Genomic DNA, 12308 nt, shown 5'->3' with positions numbered 1-12308 from the left:
TAAGGTTTTTAAAATTTGGCAATTTTTTTGTTGACTAAAGTTTTAAGTTTTCAAATTAAATTTATTTTGATATTTTTGGACATCACCTATATGAAATTAAAATTATTTGATAACTTATATTTGTCAAAATCCTGGGGAAAATGGAAACCTAATTTCAAAATTTTAATTCTCAGGGCCAGTTTTAGCGGACCGCGTTAGGTAAAAATTTTGGGCGAATTCGTTGGAACTCGGACCTACGAAAAGGATGGCTCTAATTGGCGCCAGATAAATTTTTCTATTTCTCGAATTATACTATTTATATTAACATCGTATTTAAAAGTGTGAATCTAAGCACCAAAAAATAACGATAACTATTTTAACATTTAAATATCCATTATAATAATACACAGCACTTTAGATTAACATATTTATCTACTAAGCCATCATACATTTACCATTTTGTATGATAGAATTATATAAACATTTTATATTTTTTTTAAAAAACTGCACATAAAAGGAGGGGCTTTTATGCAAGTTTTTTTTTTTAAAAAAAAATCGATTTTTGAAAATTTGAATTTGTTTTTATTTTTTTATTTTTCCCCTCATTTTGAATTTAAAATATCCTATTCCAAGCTAACTGGCTCGTTTTCATATTTATTCATATTTATAATGCTAATGTGTAATATTTTGTGAATACAAATTTGATTGTAAAAGATAAATAATAACTCAACTTCGATTTGAACGTTCATATTGAAGGGAAATGTTTTAATAGATGAAATATCGGTAAATTTGTTATTTTTTCAACTTTAAAATCATTTTTTAAAGCGCGTTTATGAAACCAGCATGTTTAGAATACCTATATTAGGGAATCGTAAATAATTTTACCTTTAACTTTAGAGTTATTTATAATTTATGTTAAAAATCTATGGTAAAACCAATAATATAAATTATATTGAGATCAAAAGTTCGCGATAAAATTGTCCGAAATTCGTAATGTAGGTATTCCAAACATAATGGAATACATTTCCGGTATAATCAGATTTTTAAATTTAAAAAAAAAACGCGCACAAAATAATGAACGAAAATTGAAAAAAAATAACACATAGAAAGATATCAAAATAAAAATGGAACTGAAGTAAGGAAATATAGGATAGGAAAAGAATCTATAAGGATTAATTATGGTTATTTTAAAGTGTAGGAGTGATATGGGTTATGGTTAGAAACTTAAATAAATCGGGGTGTTGTAAGGGCAATTTTTTTCAATATGGGATTTCGATATACCGTAGCCGATAGTTCTACGTCTAAAATTTTTCTTCTATAAAATAGGTCACCTCTTTTTTTCTATTATCAAATTGTCAAATTGAAATCCTAGGGAAAATTTTATGGAAAATTGACGGCCATTTTAGTTTCTAATTAATATGATAATATTGGATAAAAAAAAATTAAATGTTGAAAATGTTGACAGCAGTCATAGGTGATTATGGAGAGGAAAAGAAAAACAAAAAAATAGTGACACCTGTCAAGTGAGTATAATAAGTGAGTTTCCGGTCATTTTCAGTTTCCGCTTTTATATTTTCTTTATCAATAATTAAATAATATTATTATATATTTAATATGATAATTAAATCGATTTAAATGAGAAAGAAGGGGAGGGGGAGGGATTTTGGAGGTTCAAGTTTAATTTAAAGTAAATTAATGATTGAAAGAGGCCAATCGATAATCGGATTAAAAAAAATTTTTTTTAAAAAATCAGGTAAATAACCTATAAAATTAATATGATTAATTTAATATAAATAATATATAGCTTTTAACAAAAAGATGATATTTTATTATTTAAAACGTTTTATTAATTGGAGATGTGATAATATTATATATGTTTAGCGTCAGTGTGTTTTTTTTCTCCTGCAATATGTTATTTTTACAACTTTAAATCATTCTTTGAGCGCTTTTTTTAAAATTTAAAAATCTAATTTTACCGCAAATGTATACCGTTATGTTTGGAATACCCACCCTATAAATTTCAGACAATCTTCCCATGAACTTTTAAACTTAACAATTTATATTAAATTTTCCATTTTTATATGAATATAATAAAGGACTCAAAGGTTAGCAACAAAATTGTCGCAATTCGTAAGATAGGTATTCCTAACATGATAGAATATATTTCCGATAAAATCAGATTTTTAAATTTAAAAAAACGCGCTTAAAAAAGAGTTCAAAATTGTAAAAATAAGACATTGCCGGAAAATAAAAAAAATTTTTTTTAAAAAAAAAAAATAAATTTTATATATGTCGTGATTAGGAGAGATATGGATCCTCCGAGGATAGTTTCTTAAATTCTAAATCCTTTTTACCGAAGTCAATTATTAAATTTGAAAAAGTAACTGATTTGACGGTAAATGTATCTTACAACAAGAGTGTTAGAAGAATATCTTACCCTCTCCTACGAATTTCGAAACAATTTAAACTTTAGAAAGATTTATTTATAATATTTTACTTTTATATGAAAAAAATAAATAAAATTTGTATATAAACAATTTATTATAAATGAATAAATACACTTCAAATGTTCAAATGTAAAAGTGTACCAAAATTCACAGGCGTAGATAAAATACTATACATCTGGTTGTAGTGGGCTCGATTTCTAAAAATTTCTAGATTTAAGATCTTAGATAAGAATAATATAATGTAAGCCATGAGATTTGGTAAATACCGGTCCAAACCTTGCTGCCACCTACGACCATAATCTCCAGGCTTAAGTAATACAGTATCGGGCCGTTTAACAACCCTAACCTGTTGGAATACATTTCCAGTAGATCCTCTATACATGGAAATACATTTCTGGTAGAGACTCTATACTATAGGCCTGCAATAGACGGATTTTATTAGCAAACAAGCTTGCCCACTCGTTGTTTAAAAATTTTATTAACCCGCCACGCCCGCCTATTGGTTTTTTCGTTCAAATTTATTCGCCCGCCGTTCTATTAATTTAATAATTTTGATTTAACCATTCGAAAAAGAAGAATGGCTTTGGGGGGGGGGGGGTACAGAACAGATATTGACGAATAGAAAAATCTCCAATTTTGATTCCGCGAAAGATTCTAATATTCCCAAACTCGCATCTTTTCTTCCCAAAGCCCTTAGAAAAAATCATAATAAAACAATCATTGTCCATATCTATTTTGTCCCACGAGAAAATGTACAAAATTATTTTATTAATTTTTTCATCCTCTCCCCAATAAATCGGTGCATTCAACCCTTTTTTTCATATATAATTAATAATTCCAAAATATTTGTAATTTTTTTTAAAAAATAAAAGATTATTTTTAAAACCAAGGGATATTTTTTTTATCGCCGAGGAAAAAAAAAATATGCAAAAAGCGCGCTAATTATAAATATCTTTTTTTAAACATTCAAAATCAATATTTAAAAAAAAAATTTAATGACATTTTTTTAAAGGATAATAAATGGAAATGCTCTATCTATCTTGGTAATAACCCATACTCAAGGAAATTTTTTTAATTGGATGAAATATATTTAAAGTTAAATAAGTATATTATAGGATTTAAAGTTAATAGAGATATATGGGTTATGGTTGATATATTTAAAAAAAAATGGTTTTTTTTATATAATATTTTAATCATATTTTATTTAAATAACTTGTCAAATTTGACAAGAAATAAAGATAAGGCAAATTTTAAAATTTTCGGCCTAGGTTTAGTTAGAGAGAAAATTTGTCCGACTGCGTCACTTACGCGCGTGACTCAAATTTTACGAACCAATAAGAATTCGTCTTTGAGAAGCTATTTTAAATTCAAAAAAAGCTTGCTCAAAATCTTGACAGGTGCTATAATAATTATTCGTTCCTTTTTTTTGTTATTGTATGAAATGGCCTTTTGTTAAGGTCTTGTCAGTCGGTCAATTCCCACGTGACCAAAATGAAAATATTGCGTTAGTTTTTAATTTTAATATATATATATTTTTTTAAATAATCAATAATTTTAGAAAATTATGCTAAAGTATTGTTACAATTGATGAAAAGTTGACATTAAAAAAAAAATTAATCGATAAAGGCACAATTAAAATAAAATCCTTCTTTATTTTCCTTTTCTCTAACTTTCATTTATTCTTTTAATCTTTCTTTCTTTATTTATTTCTATCTTTCTTTCTTTTACTTCCCTTTTCGAATTCAAATCAGAACAAAGCCCCCATTCTTATGCAAAAAAAATTATATCATTCTACTCCGAAAAATAGAAGATGAAATATATTTGATGTATCTATTTTAAAAGCTCTTAGTATTATCATGGATAATCTTATTATAAATATAGGAAAGAAGAAATAAAATATATTTAAAAAAAACGTAAACTTTCATAAAATATTATTTAAAAAAATTTTCTACTCCATTTTAAGCATAAGGATTAATAAAAAAAATAAATTTAAGTATAGAATTACCGTATTTATACGATACACGTATACAAATAATCAAATTCATATCACCGAGAAACATAGAACCTTTTATTTTATATAATAAGAATAAAAATATGGGAGGATGAAAGTGCGTTTGCTATATTAGCAAAGTAGTACAGTAACACCATTTTTAGAGTAACCAAGGTGTAGTGAGCGGGAAATTTATTCCTCCTTAGCAAATTTAACAGTTTAGTCTTCGCCCCGCTTATGAATATCTTGGATGTGTTGAGTAAAACACCAGCCTCAGGGAGTTATTAAAATGGAGTTAAGGGAATGGGGGGAGGGGGTAATGACTCAAGATTTGAAATTGAAAAGAGTGGGGGATTAATTAACGCGTTGGCATATGCCAATTTTAATTTGGTGAGGGTGTGGGAGAGAAGGGGTCAATATCGCCATTGGGTTAGAGGGTGTAGAAGCCTCTGGTTAGCGTTATATAATTTCGCAAAAGGAAATGAAAAAATAATACGTTATTAGTCGACTCTTCGAAAATCAAAAAGTTTCAAATTTTTGTTTGTTTTTTTTTTAAATTGTAACTTATTCGTACTCGATTTTTGTTTTGCAATTTTTGATTTTATAAACTATTTTAGGGCGCCTCAGCTGCTTAAAAGGCACATTTTAAAGTGAGGTCCTGGAGTGAACCATCATATGAATGACATTCTCTAAAATGAGATATTTTAGCTCACTACTTTCCCAATTTATACGTGATAGGGTGTAGTAAGTTCCAAAATAACATTGAACGTTTAACCATCATATTGCGATTTTAAACTTAACATAGAAAAATAAATAAGATCATTTTAGAGACAGCGACCTGTTTCGATACTAAGAAACTTACGCCCCCCCCCCCTAAGTAATTCTGACCAGGGGAAGGGAAACAACTTGTTAAAGATAATTTTATGGGCAGGGCCGAAAAAAAACTTTTTTTAAAATACTTAATGGGTCAGTTCGGACTGGGGTAATGGGGATTTTTACTCTCCAAATAATTTCAGATGATAGAAATTACTATGTGTTCGAAGAGGTAAGACCTCTTCATTAGTTGCCGCGATGTCGCTTCAAGCGACGCGAACTCATAGCTAAAGTACTTTGTTAGTTAGGCATGGCTTCAATTGACATCGCGGTAATTACTACAAAGGAAGCCTTAGGGTAAAGCAAAATCGTTCCCTTTTTATAGTGCTAATTTAACATTTGAACACAATTCGATTTTCCTTCATTCTATTTTTTTTCGAAGAGAAACTTTAAAAAAAAAGGATTTGAGAGTGTATATATATATATATAATTATATAAGGTGAACTTTCTTTTCGTTATTTTTTAAAAGAAGGAAAAATGTTCGAAAAATCGCAATTTATTTTTTTGCGAGGATGTAAATATTTATAAAGAGTCTCGTTATTGTGCCACGAGGGCATATCACTTTTTTTTCCGACAAAAACTACAAAAAAAAATTAGTCGCTTATTCTTTTGAAGTGTTCGAAGAAAATAATTAAAAATGACTCATCTATCCCACCATATGACTTTCAATGACTAACCTGGCTTAACAATTAGTTTTATTTTTTTTTAAAGAAACGTACATACATTGAAGTCAGCTGTAAAAGTCAAATGAATTTGCGCTTATCAAATGTCATTCAACTATTTGCTCATGCAGAAATAATTAATCTAATATCATTATCAAAATAAAGTGTATACATATTCTATCTTAAAGTCTGTTATCTTAGCTACAAGCCATCCTACCACAAAGCAGCTGGAAGAGAAATACAATCACCGTCAAAACTTTGAATTAGTGCCCTCATATACACGCGTTTATCATGCGGCCCAATCATCAGCGAATTAACGACACAGATACACCGAATCTTCTACTCTTCCAGGCTATCGATCTTTGGAAGTTCTCTTCCCTGGTAGCCTTTTTCAACTTTATTGCAGAGACTGTGATTTATGGTTGGTTAGCAACTTTGTCGCATTTTAAAGAAGTCACCCTGTAGAACATCAAGCAATCCCTTCAAGTAATCTTGATTCACTACTTGCAACCGATGAGCTACGTCATGCCATCGGATTTGGACTTAATTGCGATATTGTTATACCATACTCATGTTCACTCTGTAATAGGTCGCCACTCTCTGCATTGCAAACGATATAGGGATAGATTTCTAAGACATACAAAATGTAATGACACTATATCTTGTGCCTTAAAATCAGTTGGAATTCCTTCAACCCTTGAGCCGACTAGACTTTGCAATGCATATGATAAATGTACTGATGGTTCATCCAAAATTCCACAGAAGAGTGGTAACCCTTCAACCTAAACCATTATGTTATAGTGGAAACCAAACGAAATGAATCTGCCAAATATTCTTCTGTTTTACCTTCCATCCATAAATTCATACATATTCTACAACACCAACTTCCTTTGGCAGCATGCCCTAGATATCTCCATGGATCTAGGGCATCGAATAACATCGAAAATACAAACTAAGACATTTACCTTAGACGAGGAATATCAATTAACATAATTCGAGCTAATTACATCAGTTATACATTCTCCGTTGATGGATAAAGAATCAATTTATAAACAATTTCATGTTTAATTTTATATTTTATTTTGACTTTATTTTAAAAAATGGGGGTGTTTAATCTTATTAAGGATCATTCGGTAATAGTATTCTTATCCATCTCATTTTAAAAAAATTTACAATGTATAAATTTATATCTCGGATAAACTAATAAAGTAATTTACAAAAATATATATTTTTTTTTTAATGTGGCGGTCGATTTAACCCCATTCTATTGCTTAAAATCCTTGTAAAATATATGGGTTTTCCTGGTTTTTTTTTTACAAAATTTTAATGATTAATCATTAATACTAACCTATATCTTATATGAAAAAAAAATTAAAATGCCAATATTTGGCTTTCAAAATCAATAAAAACACTAAATATGCAATTAATTTTTACTATTATTACTTAAAATTCCTTTATTATGTTATTCTTATAATAATAACGAATCTAGAACATATATTCTATGGATATTTTAAGGTAAAAATAGCCAATTATATTGACACTTGATATCTCCTAATGTAATTGCAAAGATGTTAAATTTTAACCCTGCTTTAGTTATGTGTTTGTATATAAAATTTCATCCAAATTCTAGGTCAAAAGAATTGTGATAGATTTGATATGAAATGAACATATAAACATTGAATAGTTTCTTTAATATTTTAGAAACAATATCTTGACTTCTTAAAAGACAAACAAATCTACTCATGGCATAAAAGAAAACCATATTTATTTATCAAAATAAATTAAAAATTCAATATAGATCCAAAATTAAAATGGCTTAAGAGATTTTGTATGATTTTAAAATTTATAAAATGGGCAATGAGTTCACTATAGCTGTAACTATTTATAGGTAGTATTTTCAATTTGATCAAGATCTCTCCTTGGAGCAAAAATGTGAAAACAAAAGAATTTTGAGCAATAAAAAAAATAAAGTGATTTAAATTTATGGAATTTAAATTTTTTTTTAGCAAATCAGTTGTTAAAAATTTAGTAACAAAGTATGGCCAGGCAATGGGGTGGGGAATACAAGATTGTTTTAAAATTTCTTAGAGGGGGTAGGGTTAAATTGCTTTAGGGGAATTAATAATATCATCAATTTAGGTGGTTTAGAAATGTCTACTACCTGTGAAGTATATAAAACTAACTATGTATATAGTTTAAAAAAACAACATTACTATGTATAAAAATTAATTGAAGACCAATAAAAGCTAAAATTTTTTAAACTTTAGAACAATATCCTGAATGTATTATTGAATATAAATATAGATTATTAAAGAATTCACTTCTAAGAATCAAATGTTTATATTAATATAATAGAAATCACTACTAATATAAAAATGTCCCTATTCTAAAAAATTACCTTCTAGTTTTAATTAAATAAACTAATTTTTGAATGATCAAGATAAAAATAAATTAAAATTTATCTAAAAATAACACATGTACATTGCAAAAAAAATATAAAAATATTTAAATTGAATTTCAAACAATAATATATATATCTATATTCAAAAAAAATATAAGTTATGCAGAATAGTAAGAATTGTATTAATGTAATATGAATCTACCTATTGAATTTGTTTATATTGAGAATAATTATTGTATTTTACATAATTTATATATATTATGTCATTGAATAATTATTGATATGTACATGTGTGTGGCAATGATAAAAAAGATTTGTAAGGAAAAGAATATACGTTCAATAAATTTTGTATAACAACAAAAATAACGTTTTACAGCTGTTAAATAAAACTGATAAATGAATTGATGAATATGATTATACTACTAATAATTAAGAAATGTTTAAAAAAACGAATTTTAAAAAATTGTACAATGCTTATGCCAAGTATTGCTGCTAACAAGCTCATTTTTGGTCGATTTTTAAATAATATTATATAAGATTCATCACTTGGCAAATAGATATCCATTTCTTTCTGCCATTTATGAACAAAATCATAAGGCATAGGAGTAAATTTTTAAATTAACATATATAAAATAAATAAAATTTAATCTTATTATTTATTTTTTTCTTCTTTCTAGCAATTACACTAGATCTTATTGTATTCACAAGATTCGAACAAAAACTATGGTTAATATTACCCACGCAGATTATAAAATTGAACCAATTAATGGATAAATGAAGACCATTTCTAAACAGGTTAATGCAATAAAGAAGCATTAAAGCTTTGCTAACTTCTTACGTGATTGTAGCATTAACTAGCGCTACCTAGGCTTGCAACTGTACCAATAATGGAAATCAACGTCCTGGACCTAACCAAATACTGCATCTTTGTCAGTCTGCCAACTATCAATATATAATGAAGGATAGAGAAGCAATTTTTCCCTGCTCGTTAAGCGAGAAGCGGTTAATTTTAACATTTCTTGTGGTATAATAAATTAAGAATGAATAAGATTAGAAAAGCAGGTTATTACAGTAATGAATGTAACAAAATACGAGTCTTAGAGCCAGCGTCTACATGACAGGATTTTCACTGGATGCAAACCCCCTTCAAAAACCTTTGCCTACCCCCCTAAATAATTCACGACACCTTTGGCGGCGGTGTCTCTTTATTATTATTTTCACCTTTATAATTATATTAACACTCTTTTCAGAGAATTTATAAGGATAACTTAAATTAATCTATCTCTACTACCAACTATCGATATTTTGTGAATATAAATAATTTATTTTTTAGATAATAAATTCAATTAAAACCTCCATTATTTACAATGAATTAATTATTATGGCATTATGAGCTTACTGATATATCTAAACCTTTTAAATTAAAAAGGATAGCAGAAAGTTTTATTTGGAAAACAATGTGTATAATTGTTTGCAATATATAGATTTGGTCGATAATTTATTTCTAAAATAAAAGTATTAATTTTTACAGCAATAAATTTTGTTCTATTTCATCTCAAAATTTAATAGATAACCCCCCAAAAAATTTATCCTACCCCCATTAAAGCAGCCTACCTCCTCAAATAAATATTATGCAAACTGTTCCCACCCCTCCCGCTCATGTAGACGCTGCTTAAAGCCAGTGAGCTAGGTTGTTTAGGTACCAAAGTACTTCCTTTTCAAAGATAGTACTAATTTTTTAAAATGCAATAATATTATTCAAATAAAATTGGCCCAATATTTCTAAATAAGTTGAGCCTATTAAATAGCAATATTAAGAATTTTACGGCATATTTTAAACAAATATTATTTTCCTTGTGGCATGATCATTTTATTATTATAATTTCTTCCTATACAATAAGCAAAAACAAAAGTGTGAAAAAAAGATTTTATATTATATGAAAAAAGACATTCTATTTATAATTATTTTATAAATTATAATTTTATTAGATGATCCCACACATTAAAATGAAACCTAATACTTAGGTGATTTGTATAAATATTCATTTTTAGCATAACTTGTAAAAATTTTCTAATTTTTTAAAATAATGTGTATATTTATGGTTTTTTTTTGATGAGAGTAAAACAACCGAGTTAGATTCTATATTTGTGTTAGATATTATTTAGATTATCGAATACATGCATTTATAATTAATTATAGTAAAAATAATGTGGGGCGAAGCCCCTTAGAAAATTGAATATAAATTATATTAATTAATAGCCCCTTTAAAAAAGAAATACCTTTTAATATCTCTTTTTGTAAAATGATAACGAAGCATCTGTTTAGTCCGGCCATATCTACGGAATAGATTCTATTAACAACAGATATAGAATCGAACACTATGTTCAACGATAATAAAAGTTGGTGTAATATTTCTTATCACACTCCTATCTATGACCTACAAACATCACTATTAGCTTAAAATGCTGAGACAAACGAATAAATACTAATCCGAAAAGTAGGTCTTTTATGTCAGAGGAGTCCAGTCAGCATAAACATCCTAATATAACGCTCTGTATAACCGACAGTATAGACCAAGAACCTCAGATATTTGCGACACCATACCAAGACAGAGAAAGAAAGCCCTGCAAAGGGTCCACGAACTCTATTATATTCTGAGTTTTCTACATAATTGCAGATATTTCCCATATATTAAAGCTCAATGATGTTACTTTTATAAACACATTATAAGGTCTTGCAGCTAAATAAATCAGGCAATGGTGATAGGGGAAAACATATGTGCAAAAGAATTAGAGGGCTGGGAGTATAACTTTGATCACAACCAAGACATTTTTTGGTGCAGTGGATAGTAAGGATATCGCTCCAATTAACTTTCCGAAGACAAACAGCCTCTTAACGAGAGACTACAACGCTAAGCTAATTTACTATTTTTACCACCCTATACTAAATCATACTTAGAGACATCCAGGTGCAAATGAGCAAAAATGGGAATTCAAATAAATAAAAAAATACTCCATGCCCTCTCCAATTTTATTTAAGTGAGATAGCTTCTTCTTCATAACTACCTTAACAACATGAGCCCAAACGTCCTCTTGTCTTTACAATTCCTCACCCTTAATTAATCTCAATTTATTCCTTGCATGTTAATAGAGAAGTTTTTAAATTTATTTAAGACAACCATCGATATTTATGCAATAATCATATCAAACAGACATAAAATTTTATGGAATATTCTAAGAGCTTTTAGCAGCTGAATAAAGACTAGAAAAGATATTTTATATTAACCCCCCCCCCCACTCTTCCTCACGTCGAAAGCTCTCTTGTATCATAACAGACTTCTCTAAAATTTCCAAGAACTATTAAGGTACCTTTTTAAGCTTAAAATCATCCCTTTGATCGTGCAAATGTCTACAACCACAACTATCAGAATTGTCTTGGAAAAAACATTTTACTTACTTTGGCTAATATCGAAAAGTGCGCAATTTTATTCAAGAAGTCTTCGTATGTGAGGCTGCTAATATAAAAAAGAGTCAAATCAGATAATATATACATATTTTATATTTTCTTATCATGATAAGTTAATGTATTCAAAATAACTATATCTATAATATTTTCATTTACAGTAATGGGAGTATCAACCTCACAGCCATCTATAGCATATATAAAAATACCCTGTATTATAGAAATAAGATATCAACTTTAGTAAGAAAACTTAATAGTTTATCATTCTACATTATCTAAACACAAATGAATTGCAATATAAGAACCTTGTAAATAGGAATTTTAAGGACGCCAAATTTAATTTCTTAATTATAATTTTTAAAAAGTATATATATTACATAAATTATGCTTTACATGAGCTAATTTTCGTCATTTATTACTTTAGTATTTGCATAAATTATGCTTAACATTAGCTGATTTTCATCATTTATTACTTTAATATTTGCATAAACAT

Source organism: Gordionus sp. m RMFG-2023, chromosome 5 (assembly GCF_954871325.1).
Source record: "Gordionus sp. m RMFG-2023 chromosome 5, tfGorSpeb1-WG-v2, whole genome shotgun sequence".
Classification (NCBI taxonomy): Eukaryota; Metazoa; Nematomorpha; class Gordioida; order Chordodea; family Parachordodidae; genus Gordionus; species Gordionus sp. m RMFG-2023.
The sequence above is the reverse complement of the archived record's forward strand: the minus strand, read 5'-3'. Positions refer to the sequence as shown.